Consider the following 21,195-nt stretch of genomic DNA (forward strand, 5'->3'; position numbering starts at 1 on the left):
CAGAATAAAAGGTTTTTTAATAGGGCCACACTTTTCATTAAGGTTGCACTTACAAACGGTTTATAAAGAGCTAAAAATTGATAGATAGATGCATGTTACAGACATGAGTAGTACATGTTATAGATGGTTATAAGCAGTTGAATAAAAAATATTACAGATGGTTATAAGCAATCTTTTGACTTTCTGGACTCAATAAACAATTAACTAAACATTTATCAAAGCATCTATTAATCATCAATTGGTTCTTTATAAACAAGCTTAATATAAAGTGTGACCTTTTAAGGTTTGATATGTTAGGGAATAGGAAGTCATTAAAAGACAAAGCGTACCAAATCACCTACAGAACTTGGGAGATAGACTATGGAGAGTCTTACACTTTTCAACTATGTACACCATCAATGTTTTTCAAGTAAAGCTGTACAATAAAACAGTTTTTCCATCTTACAATACTACCTGCAGGGTTCTGTTACAGATGGAGATGATTTAGGGATCATCCAGAAGGAATACCAGCCAATAAAGAACTGAAAGTATTCAGACCCAAAGTATTACTATTTTTAATTTCTGTACATTAGCACCATGAATGTGATGAGCCCTAAGTGTGAACCAGAGAATTCTAATCCAGATGAGCCCAAAGCCAAAGCAAGAAAATCTCTGTTGATGATAATAGGAATTTTTAATGATTTTGTACATTATTCTTCCATCCTCACATTCTGTAGTGTATTTCCTCAGGAGCAGTCATGCTGCGGGACTCCTAGGATAGTCAGACGTTACTCAGTGTGAAGATGGGTGACAGATTCAGTTAACCAGGGCCAGGAGCTCACCCTCAGGCCCTTTGTTAATATGCGTCTCAATAAATAATTATTGAATTATACAAAAGAAGGGCTGTAAGGTACCTCAAGAGGTCATCTGCTGTGGGGTAGTCAATAGGTGCACTGGGTGGGCCAAATCCAGACAGCGAGACATTTTTTAATAGACTGCAAAACCTTTTTATTTACTTATTATCATTATTGTCATTATCTTTGTATTATTTTCTCTGGAGTCCAAACGTTGACTATACCTTGACCAAGAAATTTGGACCTTGACCAAAAAATAATTGATTACTCTTGATCCAGTGCATCCTCCTGAGCTGCATAACAAACAGAAATTAGAACCAAAAATCACTTAATGTAAAAGTAACCATGGGCTCACATTTGGGCCTTCAAAATGACTCTTTATTATTATACTATTATCCCACAGTAAGCTTCAGAAAACTGTAAAGTCTTCCAGTTTTCTACTTTATTTGGCCTGATTTGTCATCTCTCATCATTGTGGTTTGGTTCCAAATGATCTGATTGCTCATTCAGGTAATTAGAGATTTAATAAATGGTAACATTTGCAACTTCAATTAATATTTGGTTCAAAAAATTTAATCTGCAAAATTGAAGAATGCTTTAAAAAATCAAGATCTAGATTAGATTAGATTAGATAAGATTGCAGAAACTCAGATATAGAGTTGAGTGTATTAGTGCCAGAGATGATAGTATCAAACCCAAAATGAAGCATGCTGCTGCAGAGTGGAATCTCATAAATACTGAAAAGAAGTAGGCCAAGAATAAAAACCTGAGATGAAGTTCACAATTCAAGGAGATGGTATCAGATGAGTAACTGCCCCAGTAATATGGTAAATCTATTAGTAACTACAAGTCACACAGACAGTCTCCATGGATTCAAGTTACAAACCCTACATTTACAGGAAGAATCTTTGCAGGAGAAGTTTATCAAGAATGAAAATCCTTATAATGAAAACTTGCAGAGTCAGAGAATAAATTACCATAAACGCTTTGTATTTGAGCCGCCATGTGTAATAATACCGATATGAACTTTATTCCCTTCCCACTCAACTCTTCCCAAATATCACATTTGCTCCTGTAAACGAGAATGAATGAAGGTTTTACCCACTCCACACTCACCTGTCTCATTTGGTTTTTTGTTTGTTTTATTATTTTTACTACTGAAGACTTCATCTTTGAAACAATGGGAATCATTTTGTTTAATTTATTCTTTTTGTTATAAATCTCAGTAAAGAGACATTTGACAGGGAAAGTATGTGTTGAATTTCCTTTTTTCATAATCATTTCAGGAATCTTTTAAAAATATTCTTTTGGGACTTATTCCTACGCTTGACAGAATTTTCCAAATACGTAATTTAGGTCTCCATTTATAAAATATGTAGAGTATACATTACGTAAAATAATCTCTGAAGGAAGAGCACTAACCATCACTATCAAAGCCTTTAAAATTGTGCAATAATTGCAGTTATGTGATGTATGGTGAAAGATTAATGAAGTTCTCTTTTTCTGTTACTCTACTTGCTAAAAGAACAGGAGTACTTGTGGCACTTTAGAGACTAACAAATTGATTTCAGCATAAGTTTTCGTGGGCTAAAGTTCACTTCTTCGGATGCATAGAATGGAACACACAGACAGGAGATATTTATACATACAGAGAACATGAAAAGGTGGAAGTATGCGTACTTCCACCTTTTCATGTTCTCTGTATGTATAAATATCTCCTGTCTGTGTGTTCCATTCTATGCATCCGAAGAGGTGAGCTGTAGCCCATGAAAGCTTATGCTGAAATACATTTGTTAGTCTCTAAGGTGCCACAAGTACTTATGTTCTTTTTGCGGATACAGACTAACACGGCTGCTACTCTGAAACCTGTCTACTTGCTAAGTATTCAACAACTGAATCTGAATTCCAGAACTGATTTTTTGCTTATTTCTGAAAGCGTCAGACCTCTGATCAATCACAGTGGAAACAGTCTATTCAGTTGTCAATGACACCCTTTCTCATATTAAAATATTTTTAAAATCTCTGTAGTAAACATTCAGCTTAGGCAGGGGAGAAAAATTCTCATCGTTTGCTTATAGGAATGTAAGATTTCAAATTTGGTTATTCACCAAGCAAATGTGGTTGTTTTAAATTTTGGGCTGTGGTCTCATTCTCTCAAGTAAATAAAAAAACACTTGCTGAGATTGTCTAAAGGCATCTCCTCGCATTGTTTGGGTTGGGCTCTGAATTATTATCAGCGTTTCCCATCCTAACTCTGTGGTTTTTGTGCATCTGAATCCCACTTGACTCTGTAATGCAGTCTGGGCCTCAATTTAATGTAAATTATGAAGCTACTGCTACCACTAGAGAAAGATGAGAGTGTGTCAGCACTGAGACTGTAATGTAATTTATATCAAATTCACGCAAACATTTTAATATTTAAATAATATGATGGATGATGTCCATCTGGTTTGAAGTCTAGCTCCGATCATGTAAAACAGCACTAGTCTAGTCCTCCACTAGCGCTGCCTGCTGTTGCTAATGACTGCTCATTAGGATTGTATCCATGAACAGATTGCGTTACTGGTTCCCCAGCAGAGGACAGGGTGATGGGGCTGAAAAGTGTTTACCTTTGGTCATTCACTATTGTTTGCCTCAAATCCCACAGCGTACATTGCTGCCTGTGGGCTTGCTGTGAGTAAGCTACTTTTGGAAAAGCCATGTTCCTTCATAGCCATGCTACAGGATGAGAACAGTATTTTCCCTAAGAGCAATATGTACAGAAATACAGGTAGCTAGTTGGTTAAACTTCTGTTACACAGTGGTGTATTGTTGTGGATTTGATGGTAGTTCAGTATAATTTTAAAGACAGCCAGTGATATAGGTCACTTTCCTTCTCTTCATTCAGCAGATTTATGTAAGTCAGTGTAGCAGGTTGTCAATTTGCACATCTCCACAGCAGGCCAATTTTTTTTTTCCTTTTTTTTTTCCTTTTGTTTTTTAAACTATGTCACTATGTGGAGTGAACCAATGTGCAGAACGGTGGTTGTAACCTAGTAAATCAGGCATCCATATGTCCAATGGCAGCTTCAAGCTGACTATTCTTCAGCTTTACCTCTGAAGACACAGCAACACGTATCCCATCTAAGTTGCCATTCCTAAGAATAAGTGTCCAGACACAAAAGAAAAGATTTTCTTTCATTCCAACTCCAGCAAAAGACACTGCAGTTTTTCTGAGCCAAGCAGGAAACCTAACATGTACTTGCCCAGGTAAGTATCCTGGAATTCTGACCAACAGGATTCAGACTTCTGCATTGTGTGGCAAATTGCCGGCACTACTACGATGGGTCTCGTGACTTCTCTTCCTGGGGGGGGGGGAGAGAAGGAGCCAGGGCACCGTTTCTTGCCCCTGACCCGGGATATTAACTGCCTCACTAGTGTCCTAGAGGAGGGGAGTGGCGAGGGAGTGATCCGGGCCTGCCCTCTACTCCAGGTCCCAGCCCAGGGGCCCTAGGGTTAGTGGTAAACCACTTGAACTAGCGGTTCCTTCCCCTGCGCTACTTCCCTCTCCTGCCCTTCAGCTTGTGGGGCTTCCTGCCCTCCCTCTGCACAAGCCAGGTGTCCTTTTACCTAGGGTCTGGGTTTTCTTAGCCCACCGCAGCACTTCTCCAAACTTTCCTCTGCTTCCCTCCAAACTGTTCTCTGCTCCAACACCAATCCACTCTGCTCCAACTCCTCCAAACTGCTCTCTGCTCCAACACCAATCCACTCTGCTCCAACTCCTCCAAACTGCTCTCTGCTCCAACACCTCCACTTGTCTGATTGAAGCAGGGAGGGGTTATCAGGTGACTGGCTTCAGGTACTCTAATTAGCTTCAGGTGCTTTAATTAATCTATAGCAAACTGTCCTCCCTCTATAGGGAATAAGGCTCCTTTCTAACCTTCTCCTGCTGCCCTCTGGTCATGCTGTATCACAATGTGGATTTAATTTAATGTAGCTTTGCAAAATTTGCTCATTCATTCAGTTAAGGCAAGGGGTGTTTTTTGATAGACAAATAACACTGAAACTTTATAGCATTAGCATCACCACGGTAGGGGTAAGCAAGCAGATTTTATGCCTGAGCTAGTACATTTTTCATGATAATTTTGCAAGTGTTATTTGGTGTCATGTCCTCAGTCTTGTGTTCAGTATTTACCCAAGCTTGTCAATCTGTTTTTGATCAACAGTTGTCTTTAGGCTGCCATATTTTTACTCCTCCTATTTAACCAAGTTTATTTTGGCATCAGCAAACAATATTTTTACGTCTCCTCTGTTATAACAAACACTCCAGATACAACGACACTTAGATGCCACAATGATAAATGGCAGAGATTTACAATAGATTAGATAAGTAATTATTTGTCTCTCATGTAACTGATGTAATTAATGTAGTTCAAAGTGCTGCTCCATTTTCTTTTTCTGCCATAATGAAAAAGAAGTTCTAAAAATCAAATGGAAAATGAAGTCACTAAACTATTTGTCACAAAATTGCTAAGAACATAGGATGTTCAGAACTACTAAGAGAAACTGTGGAATATTACGACTCACAAATTGGTATTTGTAGTGAAGTGCATATCAACAAATGGGTAAATGAGAAATTACTGCCTTGACAGCTTGAGAAAAGAGGAGGAAGTTCATATTATAAATAAATTAAGAGACAACCTGAAAATCTGCACAAGTAACCATAAATCACTTAAATGTACAGAAACCAAATATTTGGGTCATATTAAGAAATTTGTATCACTCAGATAATCCCTCCAGTGAGTCACAGCTATATGCACATCTTGAATACACTTCTTTTGGTTCAAATCCTCTCTTCAGAGGAAAGGAATACTCTGAAATAGAAATGTACATTTGAAGCAGTTCAATATTTCTTAAGTCTCGGGAAAACTTCAGCTTCTGAGACTTTACCCTCAACTTGTATAGGCCTTTCCAAACAATTTCATAGTAAAATGTCTGTCCTAAGAGCTCTTTTCCTTCTCCCTGACCTTTAGTCCGCCTATTCTGTATTTCTACATCCAAACAAAGACATACTCACCCTGTAGCTCTTACCCTACTTCTCTTTTTATGGTAACATGGATATGAGCATTTAATCAAAAAATAGCTGTCAAGAGATTAGAGGAAATTTTACTCACTTCATTACCCTCTGACTAATTAGAGATGAACAGTAAAAAAGCTCATTAGGATACTATTTGTGGACTTATAGCAACACTTGAAGCAGAATAATTACTGTGTCAGCTGATGTGCAAAAAACCTGCAAATACTGAATGGAACTTTCTAAGGGCAATACTAAAGAATTGGACTTTGGCCTATTTCTTCCAGCTAGATTAAAGCCATCCATCATTTCCCAGTGGCATCAACAACCTATAGGTTTAAAATCACAGCTCCATCTAGAATTCACAGATGAAAGAGACAGGGCTACTAACCCCTCTTTTATTTGTAATATACATTTAACCGCCGGGCTCAAGACTCTCCAAATACAAAAGACATTACAACATAGAAAACACAATTACGAACAGACCACCCCTTTTCACAAACCTGTGTCTTTCACCTTTATTCTTGAAAAAACCAAGTACAAACCCAATACAACTCCTTATTTCCAAACTAAATGCTGCAAAAACGAGAAACTGTTCAATGAATTTTCAAAATTTCTGTAAACAGGTGTGTGTTCAGAGACCAGTAGATAACTCAGCTATTTTACTTATCCAGCTTACATCTGGACCTGTAGCCGTTGCCCATCCTGAAGGCTAATATCCTAAGGGTATGTCTACACTGCCAGAGTTACATCGCCACTCAGAGAGCGCTGAAGGGAAACCGCTGTTGGGTGTTTACACTGTCAGCTGCCTGCTGCTACGAGTTGTGCAAAGGAAGAGGGGGTCATGGGGAATCCTGGGTCCTGTCCCAATGCCCCATGATGCATTGCTTCACATCCCAGCAATCCCTGTGCTTTCGTCCACATTTGGCGCCATCTTTCAATGGTCTGCATACTGCATGCTCTGCTCTGCCTCTTCCGTCTGCAGGAATGGATCCCGCACTGTTGACCAATATGCTGCTCACTCTCACTAACATGTCACAAGTGGCCATGGAGTTATTTCTTAAACTACAAAGTTCGACATTGATCTCGCCACATGTTGTAGCTACAATACGAGATTGCTTGTGGCATTCACGGAGGTGCAGACCACAATGGAATTGTTTCCTGGGGTAATCACCTTCATTAAGAGACTCAAAAACTCTTTGATTGACTGCTGCAGAGTAGAAAATGATATGTTACCACATGTCCTGCAATGTGGTAGGAAATCGCAGCAGTATTGATTGTAAAGGGCTTGGCTATGTCTATGAGCATCTATGTATGGGGCGGGCAAACTTTTTGACCTGAGGGCCGCATCGGGTTTTGTAAATTGTACGGAGGCCTGGGTTAAGGGAGGGGTTCGTAGCCCAGCCCACACCTCCTATCTGCACCCCCCCGGGACTCCTGCCCCTTCCAATCCCCCCTGTTCCCTGACAGCCCCTCTGGGACCCCTGCCCCATCCATACACCCCCACTCCCTTGTCCCATGACTGCCCCTGGGCCCCTGCCGCTCCATCCAACACCTCCTTTCATTCCTGATGGTCCGTTCGTCCCCCCAGCTCCCCTGTCCCATCCAACCCACCCCTTCTCCCTGTCCCCTGACTGCCCTCAGAACCCCTGCCCCTGACTGCCCCTGCTGCCCCATCCAACCCCCCCTCCTTCCTGACTGCCCGGTTGGAGACAGGCCATGCTACCTCTGCCTTCACCACACAGCACAGAGACCGGGTCAGGCCGGGCTCTGCAGCTACGCTGTCCCAGGAGCTCACAGCCCTGCCACCCAGAACATTGCGCCAGCGGCGGAGCGAGAGAGTTGAGGCTGCAGAGGATGGGGGGCAGTTGGGGAGGGGCCAGGAGCTTGGGGCCGGGCAGGATGGTCCTGTGGGCCGGATGTGGCCCACAGGCCATAGTTTGCCCACCCCTGATTTGTGTGATGCTCCATATATGTGATTTGTGGCAAAACCACACCTGACTCTTTATAGGTTGCATCTCATGCTCAGCATTTGGAAATGACATCCAAATGTGCAAGATCACTTCTCCTGCCAAATATGGCCATTTTAATATGTTTGTAATATCCTGCTTTATCAAAATAGTCAATATCTCCTAAAGAAGTAACATGGGCCTGAATTATATTTTGCTGATGACACTAATTCAGTCATTTGAATAGTTGGTATTTATTTGCTAAATAGCCATCTCTAGTTTAACCTTTATACTAAAATTGAAGTGATTAGCATACATCCATTTCTGATAGTATGTAATTTTCAAGAACAAGGTTTTTCCCCCCAGAATGCCTGCTATTAGAATTTATATTTGTTGCAATCAGTCTGCCTTAAAGTTATTTGGAATTTTAAGATATTTTTAGGATGTTTCTTAGAAACAACAACATTAATGGAAGCTACACATAAATACCCAAAGGTATCCTGCAAGAAAACATGCATTATGAATCTCTGTATCCCCATAATTAGACTTTCTGAATGTTTTGCCTTTTGGGCTGAAACTTTAAAGAATCACAAACATGTAGGGCTGAAAGAAGCCTTAGGAGGTCACCTAGTCCATCCTGCTGCACTGAGGCAGGATTAAGTACTCTCTAGACCACCCTAAACTGCCCAAAGGGAATATTACTGGAATATTTGAGTCAAAACATTCAGCTACTTTTTAATTTAATATATATATTTTCCACTGGAAAAAAATATAATTTTTTTTTTTTTTTTGCTGACAAATACCTCAAGGCAACTGAAGTTTAAAAGTTCACGTCTGGATGGTCTGTAGTGAGGAATAGTCAATGTGTATGTTTGAAAAATGAGAAGACCACTAATTTCTAGAACTTACTTTTCAAAAAATGTTGGGGGGTGGGAGTAAGTGTAATTGGAACTCTTGCTACATTTTAAGTAGCTAGATGTCTTGTGGCACCATGAAGTTCCAGACAATTCTGTCACTCCACAGTGCAGTTATTACTGCAAGTTTAAAACACAAAAGAGGAATCCCTTTTACATAGTTCTTTTCTTGGCCTCTGAAAGAATGAAGAACAATTGATCACCACCCACAACCACCACCACCACCTCCTGGAGAGTGGCTGCCCAGTTGGTTTACTTCCTGTAGTCATCTTTAGGGATAGATTAGGATGAACAGTGCTAAAATCATATTTCATATCAAGCAAAACTATCCCACTTCCCATACTAAGCCAGGTTCTCCCTGTATCCTGCATGGGAATATGAGGAATTGATGCCTCCTCCCACCTATAACCTGAAGCCACCATCTGTATATATTTCTGACATCTCTAGATAAATAAAAATCACACAAATTTCTCTTTTACCTTTTTTGGTATTAAACTTCCTTTAGAATAAATATGAAATAAAAAAAATACAGTTAGCTGAAGTTCAGTTAAGGAAATATGTCTTTGTACAGAAAGGCCCTGACTAGCAAATAAAAGAAAGGCCTTGAAATCAGCTACTTATAAGTCCAGAATGAATGAAGTAGGGAGGATGTCTGGTTCAAAGAACAACTAATGAGATAAGGGAAAGTTTCTAAAAAGAAGGCCTCTGACTGGTAGGGGTGACTGCAGATAGTTTTACATAAGACAAAAATAATCTTTTACATAAGACAAAAAGAGCCAACATGGCCCTTCCCATCCCACATATCAGTCTTAAAGCTTATGTGAACCCAGGTGCAGTGGGAAAAACCACTGGGCATCAAGAAGAAGGGGAGGAAAGGAGGTTGTAAACCTTATCTGGATTAAGATTGGAAATAAGGGTGAACTGTCTCAAATTTGGTTTTACCTGAAGTCAGTAATTGGCAATGACACCATTTGATTGCTAACGGGTACAAAAAAGTAAATTCTTGCTCACACCTGCCTGACCACATTGAAGCCAACCATCATGGGTCTGTGCACCCCTGGTGTTAGCTTGTCTGTAAGTAACTTGATCAAATATTTATAAATGTTTTGTTACTGTTTGGATGTAGTAAATTTCTTATTATGTGGGCCTTCTAGGCATGATTAGAGCAACTGCATAAGTATTTGGTCTTTGGATTTAATAAAGGACTTTATGGTTAAATTAGTGTTTGGTGGTTTCCCATACTATTAATTTCAAATATTAATAATTCCAACACTTTCTATAAACTAAGCATTTTTGTAACCCTTAATATACACCCAGCTCATTGCTCCTCTTCACACCACACTTTTCTTCTACACTTCACCAACAGCAGCTCTCTCTGCTTATGCAACATCTGCTTTATTTCAGAGTTCCCCTCCACTCCCTTCTTCCTCAGTATCCTCCTGTCATACCCTCATTTTCTCTATTTCTCACTCTTTCATTTCTCTGCTCTTTTTTCTTTCCTATATCTCGCCTCATCCTTCCTCTCAATGTTTCACCTCCTCCTCCTATTTTGCCCACAATGACTCACCTCCTCTTTCATCCTTCCAGTTGTATCTCTCCCCTGCTAACTAGAAATAGCCCCAAAATTGGTATTTGCACATGGCAAGGGGCCCCAGCAGATGACTAAGGTGCCAAGGATTCCTGAAAATTACACTCTCCTCCACACAGGCTACGCCTCCCTTTTGCTTGCATCCATGTATCTCTGCCCTTAATTCTGAAGAGCAACTACACAAATTGATACTCCTCTAAGCACCAAATATGCATAAACAGGAAGCCAATCTGACCTGAAAAAAACACTTGCAGTTAGGCATGTAGAACCTGCATTTCTATGTGCAAATTGGGTAACCGAGAACGCAAAGGTAGGTTTTGTATACATTTTTACAAGTACAAGCCAGGTGCCAGTTTCTGAAAATCTACCCCATCGTGTCTGACAAGTACACTCCACTCCTGCTTTTTCACTAAACTGGGACTTAGGAGATCTCTATTCACTTCCTGGTTCTGCCTCAGACATCCTGTGTGAATTTGAGCTAGTTGCTTAATCTTTGTGTGCCTCTTTTCCTTCTCCATAAAACAGGGAGCAACTTTCTCAAACATGCACAGATGGTGAGGATAAATTCATTAAATGTTTATGGGTCATTTTTATGACACTGGAGTGACAGGGTCAGACCAGAACCCAGAAAGATGCATGTATAACAACATCAGTATGCCAACTCTGGGCCCCTATTATTTAAAGTTCAGATGGGCCACCTTCACCCAAGCCCAACATTTACCAGATCAATAAAACAATATTCTAAACAATTTTCTCCTCTTAGGTACTTTCTGGCTCCCATTATCATAATATCTGAGCAGTCACAGACTTTACTGTATTTATCCTCACAACAGCCATGTGAGGTAGGAGACGGCTATTTTACAGAAAAGGAATTGAGGCACAGAGAGGCTAAACGACCATCCAGGAAGTCTATGGCGGCATAGTGCCTTGAACCCATATCCCTGAAGTCCTAGACAAGTAGCCTTACCTCTGGACCATCCTTCCTCAATTTGAAACCAACTTTGAAATCAGTATGAAAGCAAGCAATTCTGCATTCCATTTTGAACTAGTGTCCTCAAATGATCTCTGCACTTATTATATATATTAATGTAAATAGTTTTTCTTATCTACTCAAGTATATCAGCCATCTGTCATCTGCTTTGAAATACTGTGCATCTGACAAGGGAGGTATTTCACTTCTTGCTCTCTGTCAAACTTTCACAAAGCTTGGGTAATGTAAACTGCAAATTAAAATGTTCTGAATTATTAATGTGAAGCAGTTTGCAATTCTTGAGTACATCATTGGCCAAGAAAGTTGTTGTCCAACCTTGTGAACAATGGCCAGGTTAGAGTGGAAAATAAAACATTTTTTCCCTCCATTACTTTTCATAACACGATCAAAGTGTTCTTTTGAACAAAAAGATAATGCTTGCAAACTACTAGCACTCATTAAATAGAATAAATCTGCTTCTTTTGTTCTTCACATGTGCAGTGCTGGAAATCCTATACAGCAATTACAGCAGGAACATTTTCTTAAGAAAAAATAATTTCTTTCCTTCTCCTTCGGCTGCCACAAAGCAGAGATTGCGGGTTTCAAAGCTTCCTTAAAACAATTCTTTCAAGCTAATAACATTTTAAGTGCAAATGGGAGGGAGAAGGAAGAAAGAAAAATCCAGGACAGTAATCATGTAATTTGCTCTCATCTACTATACCTAGTGGCCATTTCAGGAATGGGAGCCAAGAGGCCTGGAGTCTAACCCTGACAGCTGCTGACTGGTGGTGTGGCATTGAGTTAGTCACATGAGTACTCTATCTCCATTTCCTCACGGACAAATGGCAGAAATAATAATCATACTTATCCAACTTTCTGCAGCATGTTCAAATCTCTGAATAAGATAGGCTTTTTAAGATCAAGGTGGGATCTAGAATCCAGGCTCCCATTACTCCTGGAACGTAATGTAAGTAATGTTTCCAGAAAAAACAACCCATGTTACTTGCTGGAATGGTGCAGCAGGATTTGTACGAGCATTCACCAACCCCAAAAGAATTTCCTTTTTGGAAACTACCAGTGAAACAGAAAACTAACAAATTTAAAACTGATAAAATAAATGCATAAGATGTAATTAACCTGTGGAACTCACTGCCACAATGTCTCAATGGGGCCAGGAGCTTAGTGGGATTCCAGAAAGGATTAGATATGAATAAAGGGAATATCCACAGTGCTTTAAAGAAGATAAAAATTATATTTTTAAAAGGGACACATGTTTATAGTACAGAGTATAAACCAAACACTAACGGGGAGGTTATGAAGAAACTTCTCCCATTGATAGGCTATTCCATGATTGTCCCCTACAGGCTTTCTTGCATCTTTTTCGGAAGCATCTGCCATTGCCGAGAAAAGGCTACTGAACTCTGTGTGGTCCACTTATTTCAGCCTATGAAGCAATTCCTATGTACCAGTTGCAAATGAAGCTTCAAAATTTTGCTCCAGCCCTCTATTTTGTCTTCCTCTTGATAGGTTTGTTTGCTATTTCAACAACCAAAAATGGACCAGAAACACTATGGGCCTAGATTTACAAATATGAGCACTTAAAATATACACCGTACCTCGATATAACACCCCTCGATATAACACGAATTTGGATATAACGTGCTAAAGCAGTGCTCGGGGAGGAGGGGCGGCGCACTATGGTGGATCAAAGCAAGTTCACTATAACACAGCTTCACCTACAACACGGTAAGATTTTTTGGCTCCCAAGGACAGCATTATATCGAGGTAGAGGTGTATATGTAAAAAATACATAGGCAGCTGTTCTCAAACCCACTAGTAATATATGCGCAAAAGCCCAACTGAGCATGCAAATCAAATAATTGTGCACCTAAGAACCCATATATAAAACTCAACCAACGTGCAATTCTTTGAAAATGCCACCTGGGTCTCAATCTTTCTAAATTTGGTCATATGTTTAGAATTATCTGTGCATGACAAATTTTAAATATTGTTATTCTAGATATTCTTCTTTCTTCCAATGTAGCCTCACGTTTTGTTATTTTTTTAATTTTGACTAGCTTTTCTCTTTTTAACAAAAAATATACTAACAATAAAAGGCTGCCAAGATAGAATTTATATTCAGGATCATTTTCCATGTACATGTTAGTAATCAGCTGCTATATTCAATATAATTTGATGCTCAGAAACAGTGGAAATTTTAGGGGAAGATATATCATATATACGCTTCATAAGCCGAATATTTTTGGTAAAAAAATGACACATCAAAGAGCAGAGGGTTGGCTTATAAATGGGTCTACACCCCAAATTTGATGATTTTAAACTCTATGAAATCATTGAATTGAATATCTAATACATTGTCATTTTGTTGACTTGGCGCTTCTGCAGGCACCGAGCCCCTCAGCTCTCAGTGTCTGCGGTTTGCCGTTCCCAGCCAATGGGAGCTGTGGAAAGTGGCATCACTTCCCGCAGCTCCCATTGGCTGGCAACGGTGAACCGTGGACACTAGGAGGTGAGGGGCTCGGTGCCTGCAGAAGTGCCAATAAAATGTCCCGACTTGCCAGCAGCTTACCCTGACGGGCCAGGAGCCAAAATTTGCCAACCCCTGAAATATAGGGTCAGATTATGAAAGGATCATATAGTTTTTGCTATTTTTACCTAACCATCTTGGGGGGTCGGCTTATGCACAAACGGGCTAATGAACGAGTATATACGATATGTCCCCTCTCCATCTCTTTCAAATACTTTGTCATCCTTTTCATTATATCCTTTTGAAGATTTTTAAGCCAGATGCTAATGGGTCACTTTCCCCCCATTTTATGTTGACTCAGCATATAGCCGTATTAATGTCAACTCAATATACAGTTAACAACAGGTGGCATCAGTAGCAGCAGTGAACCCTTGAACCCACCATTTTAAATATTAAAATGGCAATTTCACAGAACCTTTAGGGCAAATTCAAGCTACACACATAGTTCCAGCACTTATGTCCTGATGTGTCATGTGGATGGAGTTCACATGTACACAGGGCCGGCTCCAGGCACCAGTGCTCCAAGCATGTGCCTGGGGCAGCACTTTCCAGTGGGCAGCACTTCAGCTCCTTTTTTTTTTTGCTTGGGGCACAAAAAGCTGGGAGCTGGCCCTGAGCAGAGGTGAGCTGCGGCGGTGGGGGTGTGCGGGGAAGGCCGCAGGAAGTAACCTGGGGGGTGGCAGAAGAACCGCTCCCCCACAGGTCACCTCTGCTCCACTGCTGCCTGCTCCCTTGAGTGCACTGCCACTCTGCTTCTCCCCCCTCCCTCCCAGGCTTGCCGCGCAAATCTGCTGTTTTGTTGCAAGCCTGGGAGGGAAGGGGGAGAAGCAGAGCAGCGGAGGTGCACTCAGGGAAGCAGGCAGAGTGGAGGTGAGCTGCAGTCACGGGGGGCGCGGGTAGGGCTGTAGGAAGTAATCCTGGGGGGGGGCAGAGGAACCGCTCCCCCCAGCTCACCTCTGCCTCCTCCCCCGAGCACACCGCCGCTCCATTTCCCCCCCCCCTCTCCCAGGCAAGCCTAGGAGGGAGGGAGGGAAGGAGGGTGAGGACGGGAAATGCAGCACGCCCGGGGGAGGAGGCGGGGCCAGGGTTTTGGGGAAGGGGTTGGAATGGGGAGAGGAAGGGGCGGAGCTGGGACAGGGCCTGGGAGGCGTGGGAAAATTTTTTTGCTTGGAGTGATAAAAAACTTGGAGCCAGCCCTGCATGTACTAAATAACATGCTAACGTCAACCTTTGGAGACCAAAGCTAAACATTCCTACTGGCTATGAGTAAAATTAATTGAACTTGTTGGTTGAACTTACAGACTCTAGGAATGGAAGGGACCTCGAGAGGTCATCGAGTCCAGACCCCTGCCCTCATGGCAGGACCAAATACTGTCTAGGCCATCCCTGACAGACATTTATCTAACCTACTCTTAAATATCTCCAGAGATGGAGATTCCACAACCTCTCTAGGCAATTTATTTCAGTGTTTAACCATTTAGTTCTTGTTTTATTTATGCAGATATTTCCATTGCTTCTCTAGAACTTTAGACACTTGACACAATCTTACTGAACAGTACTTTTCAAGCACAAAATCACCACACTAGCTGAGTTACTTGTCCCTACTCAGGAGAGATCTTTTCTCCCAACAGCTAGGGATGGAGTGGGATTTGCTTCTCACCCAGATATTAACATACATAATGGGTCCCCCACCCTCAGCTTGCAGGTTTAGTCCTCTGGCTAATAGGTGTCTGATAGAACTCCCAAGTCCCATGTCTTTCCATTGACTTCAGTGGGAGCTGGTTTAGAGCCTTATACACCTCTATCCCGATACAACACAACCTGATATAACACGAATTCGGATATAACGCGGTAAAGCAGTGCTCCGGGTGTGCAGGACTGCGCACTCAGGTGGATCAAAACACATTTGATATAACATGGTTTCACCTATAACACGGTAAGATTTTTTGGCTCCCGAGGACAGCGTTATATCGGGGTAGAAGTGTAGTTTTTTTGGATTATAGCTTTATATGAGGACCTTAAACTATATTACTAGTTAATGGAATCCAGTCTGCAAAGGCAACCTTTAAACTTGGTAGGATGGAGTGAAATTTTCTTTTTTTTTTTTTTTAAAGATAAGTAACAAAATAAAAAGAACCAGCTTCTCCCCAAGAATTCAAAGTTCTGTAACCTTCCAACAAATTGTCAACAATACATTTAAACTCCATATTCTGGAAATTGTGACTAGACACTACTCCAGTGACCTGTCTTGCACACTTTAAAAGAGCAAAATGTGGGAACTCCTCCCCTGCAAACCTTAGGAGCTTGGAAAGTGCTTGGTACCCACATAGTCCAAAATTGTTCAACAATTTGCACTCCAGTATTGTTTTAAAAATCACTGCAAAGATCATGTCTGCAAAATTTCACTCCAAAAGGTAAAAGCTTCAGAGATTTGTGTGTGAATAAAAGCAGGCAATTAAAATCGAAACTCCCATGCAGCGCTAACTCTAGGGATTGCTGTTGCTCTGTGCAACATTTTGTTATGTCAACAATCTCAATTATTATTAATGAAACTGGTAATCAAAATGAGCACAGCAAGAAACTTATCAGTGCAGAAACTGGCAGTGTTTCTTGAATTTTTAAAAAACAGATTTAATATGGACCAATACCAAAGCTGGGAATCAGCATGCTACAACACAATTTTATTTTTAATAACATTTTTTATAAAAACGGTATCACTAAACACACTATAGAATTAAATATTAGTTAAAGTAAACTAATAAATAGCAGAGTAAGATATGGAAATGGGAGAAAATACATTATTTCCAGATTAGATTTTAAAAGATACAGAGCACATACCTTTGAAGTGTACTTCATTTCAAGGGGCTTCACTCATTTAGTCCCAAAATTACCCGGCTCTCACACATACTTTGTGTCCCCTCACTTTTACTGTTGACAATTATTTACACTGGAAATAAAGAATCATGAAACTGAGGTAAGAGTTATTTACACCAAGGGAATAAATCCCACAGCATTTTAAGTTTTTCTCATGAATAATTGTGTTCCTCTCATGGTGCCATATGTGGGGTCCCACATTTGCTCCTTGGCTTGTCGAGAGGTATGATGGAGACTCCGTGTGATAAAAAGGAAGGCTGTTCTAGATAGCGGCTTCTGCAGCTACAGTGCCTTTTGCAGGAAATTAACCAAAATGATGTGAAGGGGAATACACTGGTCAATGCTAGATATGTGCTGGTCAATGGCAGATATGCAGAAGGACCAGGGAGGGGAGCAGAGTGACAAAGTCTGAGAAGAACAGCGGGAGAAGGCAACAGTGGATTTTAAAAATAAGGAAGGTAGTTAACATTGAATTGGAGCCTGAACTGAATGGGGAACTACTGGAAACATTTGAGGAAAAGGTTATTAGTGATATGGGCAGAGTGCTCTGTAAGCATAAAAAGGCAGGTGGAAGTAATATGCACATGATGGAGTTTGGAATTATAGCCCACACAGACCACAGAGGAGGGAGTTGCATTAGTCAAGGGAAAAGGACGAAGGCCTGGCTGAGGATTAACTATTAATATAGCTAAGGCAGATATAAGACAGGAGAGAAGAGAAGTGACACCAAGGCTTAGGATAGTAGTGGTGTAACACTGATGCTTTATACTGCAACATTTGATTTGTAATTCCTAAGAGTGGGAGAGAAACACTGAGAAGGAAACAAGGATTTCAGGTTGAATACACAGTGTCTCTGCATACATGCAAAGAGCAGGGCTGGGCAACTCTGCTAGAAGGGCCAGGAAACATTCAGAAGTAGGGTTTGACAGTTACTAAACATGCTCAGTGACCGTTTCTAAAGGTATATGGGAGGTTTTCATGGAGGACAAGCAGTATTGCAGGCTCCACACATTCATAGTCTGAGAGCCGAGTGGGGGTGGGAAAGTTATAAATATAGGAGTTTAAACAGCCCACTGGACTTAGTGGCTGATTGACACAGGACCAAGAGACATATCTGCTGTGTGTGATGGATTCCAACACCTGTATCACTCTGGATAAAGCTACAGATTTCCTGTTTCACCAAGAACTGAAGAGAGTTAAACACTGGAATAGATTGCCTAGGGAAGTTGTGGAATCTCCATCTCTGGAGATATTTAAGAGTAGGTTAGATAAATGTCTATTAGGGATGGTCTAGACAGTATTTGGTCCTGCCATGAGGGCAGGGGACTGGACTCGATGACCTCTCGAGGTCCCTTCCAGTCCTAGAGTCTAAGAGTCTATGAGATCAGTCAGCTATTAACCCAAGGACTGGAAAGCTGCTAGCCATAAGGATCCCCAGGCTTTTGTTTGTTGAGAAGGTTCTGGAAAAGAACAGAGATGCTGCCATTCTTCTCAGGGTATGTCTCCACTACAGTGCCTTTGTGGGCACAGTTATGCCGGTACCGCCCTCTAGCATAGACACAGTGTACGCTAACAGAAGGAGTTTTTCTGTTGGCGTTAGGAACACAAATTCCCCAAACAACATTAGCAATGTCAGTGGTTCTCAACTTATTTACCATTGTGAGCTGCAGGGCGGCAGCAGCCCGGACCCTGACCCTGGACCCCTGCCACACAGGGCTAGCCAGCTTCCCTACCCCAGGGCTCCAGAGCTCACGGGACTGGCCAGCTGCCAGACCCTGGACTCCTGGAGCTCACAGGGCTGGCAAGCTGCCCAACCCCAAACCCTCAGAGTTTGTGGGGCCAGGCAGCAGCCTTAGACCCCCAATCCCACAGGGCAGGCCGGGAGCCCCAACCCCGCCATGCTGGGCAGTGGGGCTGCCTGGACCTCACTGCACTGGGCAGCCAGGAACCCAGACCCCACTACGCAGGCCAGCCTTTAGCACACAGATGAGCTGGGCTGCAGCTGTGTGCTAATTGGGCCGCATGCAGCCCATGGGCTGAGAACCGCTGAGCTACGTTGACAGAAGCCCTCTTCCGTCAACATAGCTGTGTCTATACTGGGGGTTTTGTCAGCATAGCTATGTCCATCGGGGATGTGCGTGTGGGGGGAGGTTAACACCCTTGGCCAACACAAGTATGCTGATACAAAATTTCAGTGTAGATCAAGCCTCAAACTCTGAAGAATCCAGCTGACACACACTACACATTATGGCTACACACCAGAGTCTGTGAAATCCTCTGTGCAAGAAGATTAGAGGGGAATGTCTTTATATGCATGTGCTGATGTATAGAAGTGTAAATGTTATGTTGAATCCTTGCATTTAAACGGTGTAACTAGAACAAAGAATGCTAGTAGATTTACTGTTTTCTAAGTTTTGTTAAAAAAAAGTTTGTAAGTATTCCAAATACCATTTACAATGTCTGTGTGTATATTAAAAGTTTGTTTACTAAAAAAAAATAGTATGGTACACTATCTTTGAAGCTAACTGGGAACTGTTAATGCAGGGTCGACAACCTATGGCACGCATGCCAAAAACAGCATGCAAGCCAATTTTTAATGGCACGCTGGAGCCTGCCGGGACTCCAGCATGCCACTAAAAATCCTGCCCAGCCCGGCGTGCTCTCCTCTGCCCTCCACTTCCCCTGCAGGGGCAGGAGGCAGAAGCATAGCCGTGCACAAGGGGTGGGCAAATGGCCCCACTCTCCTGGCACAGCAAGCCGCGAGGTCCACGCTCCCGGGCTGGAGCGCCAGCCAAACGCAGCAAGCTGCTGGCCCCTCTCCCGCCTTCTCCCCTCCCCTGGAGCCATGCCGCCACGCGCAGTGCTCTGGGGGTTGGGGCTGCGTGCTCCCGAGGGCACCGTTTGGCTCCGCGGGGAGGCAGACACGCTCCCCACTCACCCAGAGGTGCGGGGCTGTGTGCTCCCGTGGAGCAGCATATCTATCTGTGTGTGGAGCCTCATGGTAAGGGGTCCAGGGCTGGCGGGGGGGTTGGATAAGGGGTGGGGGCAGTTAGGGAACAGGGAGCAGGGTGGGTTGGATGGGGAGGGGGATCCCGGTGGGGGTAGTTAGGGGTACGGGGACTTGGATGGGGCATGGGAGTTCCGGGGTTTGTGAGGGGACGGGGGTGAATAGGGGTCAGGGCAGTCAGGGGACCGGGAGCAAGGAGGGTCCTGGAGGCGGGGAAGTTAGGGTGGGGGTTCTCTGAAGGCGATGGTCAGGGGACAAGGAGCTGGGGGGGGTTGTATGAGTTGGGAGTTCTGGGGGTCCTGTCAGGAGGCAGGGGTGTGGAAAGGGGTTGGAGCAGACAGGGAGTGGGGGGGCTGGATGGGTCGGGAGTTCTGGGGGTCCTGTCAGGGGGCGGGGAGCGGTTGGATAGGCATGGGAGTCCCGGGGGTCTGGCTGGGGACGGGGGTGTGGATAAGAGTCGGGGCAGTCAGGAGACAGGTAGGAGGTAGAGTCTAGTCTGGGAACAAGGAACAGAGAGGCTTAGATAGGGGGTGGGGTCCTGGGGGGCAGGGGTCCCAGGAGGGGGTAGTCAGGGGACAAGGAGCAGCGGGATTAAGAGTTTTTAGGGGGGCAGTCACACACCACTCTCCCCTGAGCCCTGACCCCCGACCCCCCCCCCACACCATGCCCTCTGCCCTGAGCCCTGCACCTCTCCCAGGCCCCTGCCCTGAGCCCTGTACCTTCCTCATACATACCCAGCCCTCTGCTTGACTCCTTCATCCCCCTCTACACCCGCAACCCTAGCCTTGTCTCTGGCACCCCCACCCATACCCAGCGCCCCCTCTGCCCTGACACCTACACCCCCTCCCATACCCAGCCCCCAGCCTGACTCCAGCCCTCTGCCTCCAACTCTCTGGGTCCTGGCCACCAGCCCCGCATAGCCCGCTGTTGGTCTGGGATTCTGACTGACGGACCCTTGCTAGCCGGGGTCCCAGTCGCAGGCCTCGCTCAGCCAGCTGCCAGCCTAGGTGAACAGAACCCCAGACCAGTAGCGGGCTGAGCGGGCCGGCAGCGTAAGATCAACATTTTAATTTCATTTTAAATGAAGCTTCTTAAACATTTTGAAAACCCTGTTTATTTTACAATACAACCCTAGTTATATAATATATAGACTTCTAGAGAGAGACCTTCTAAAACACATTAAAATGTATTACTGGCATGCGAAACCTTAAATTAGAGTGAATAAATGAAGACTCGGCACACGGCTTCTGAAAGGTTGCTGACTCCTGTGTTAATGGCTACATTCAGGTTTTTACATACAATAGGCCTGAATTTGATTCTGTTTAAAGCTATCTGAAAAGTTCTGAAAAGACAGAACTCTGGCCTCGGTTTCAGCAAAGAGTTAAGCTGAGGTACAGTAAGGAGGGGAGTTTAACAGAATTACCCAGAATATTGCCTCTGCATTCCTCTAACCTGTTAG

General features: G+C 43.0%; 1 protein-coding gene across 12 annotated transcripts in view; it reads right to left on the reverse strand.

The window, feature by feature from the left end:
• Positions 1-21,195, reverse strand: part of GRIP1 (glutamate receptor interacting protein 1) — a 584,939-nt gene that overhangs the window by 244,132 nt on the left and 319,612 nt on the right. The window contains exon 1 of one of the 12 annotated variants that reach the window (XM_050923268.1): positions 16,694-16,730. The exons of the other annotated variants lie outside the window; for them this stretch is intronic. The gene's annotated coding sequence lies outside the window, so the exon portion shown is untranslated. Of the gene's footprint in view, positions 1-16,693; positions 16,731-21,195 lie in introns of those variants that run through there. 12 annotated transcript variants of the gene reach the window in all.

The sequence above is a fragment of the Gopherus flavomarginatus genome, chromosome 1, assembly GCF_025201925.1.
Source record: "Gopherus flavomarginatus isolate rGopFla2 chromosome 1, rGopFla2.mat.asm, whole genome shotgun sequence".
NCBI lineage: Eukaryota > Metazoa > Chordata > Testudines > Testudinidae > Gopherus > Gopherus flavomarginatus.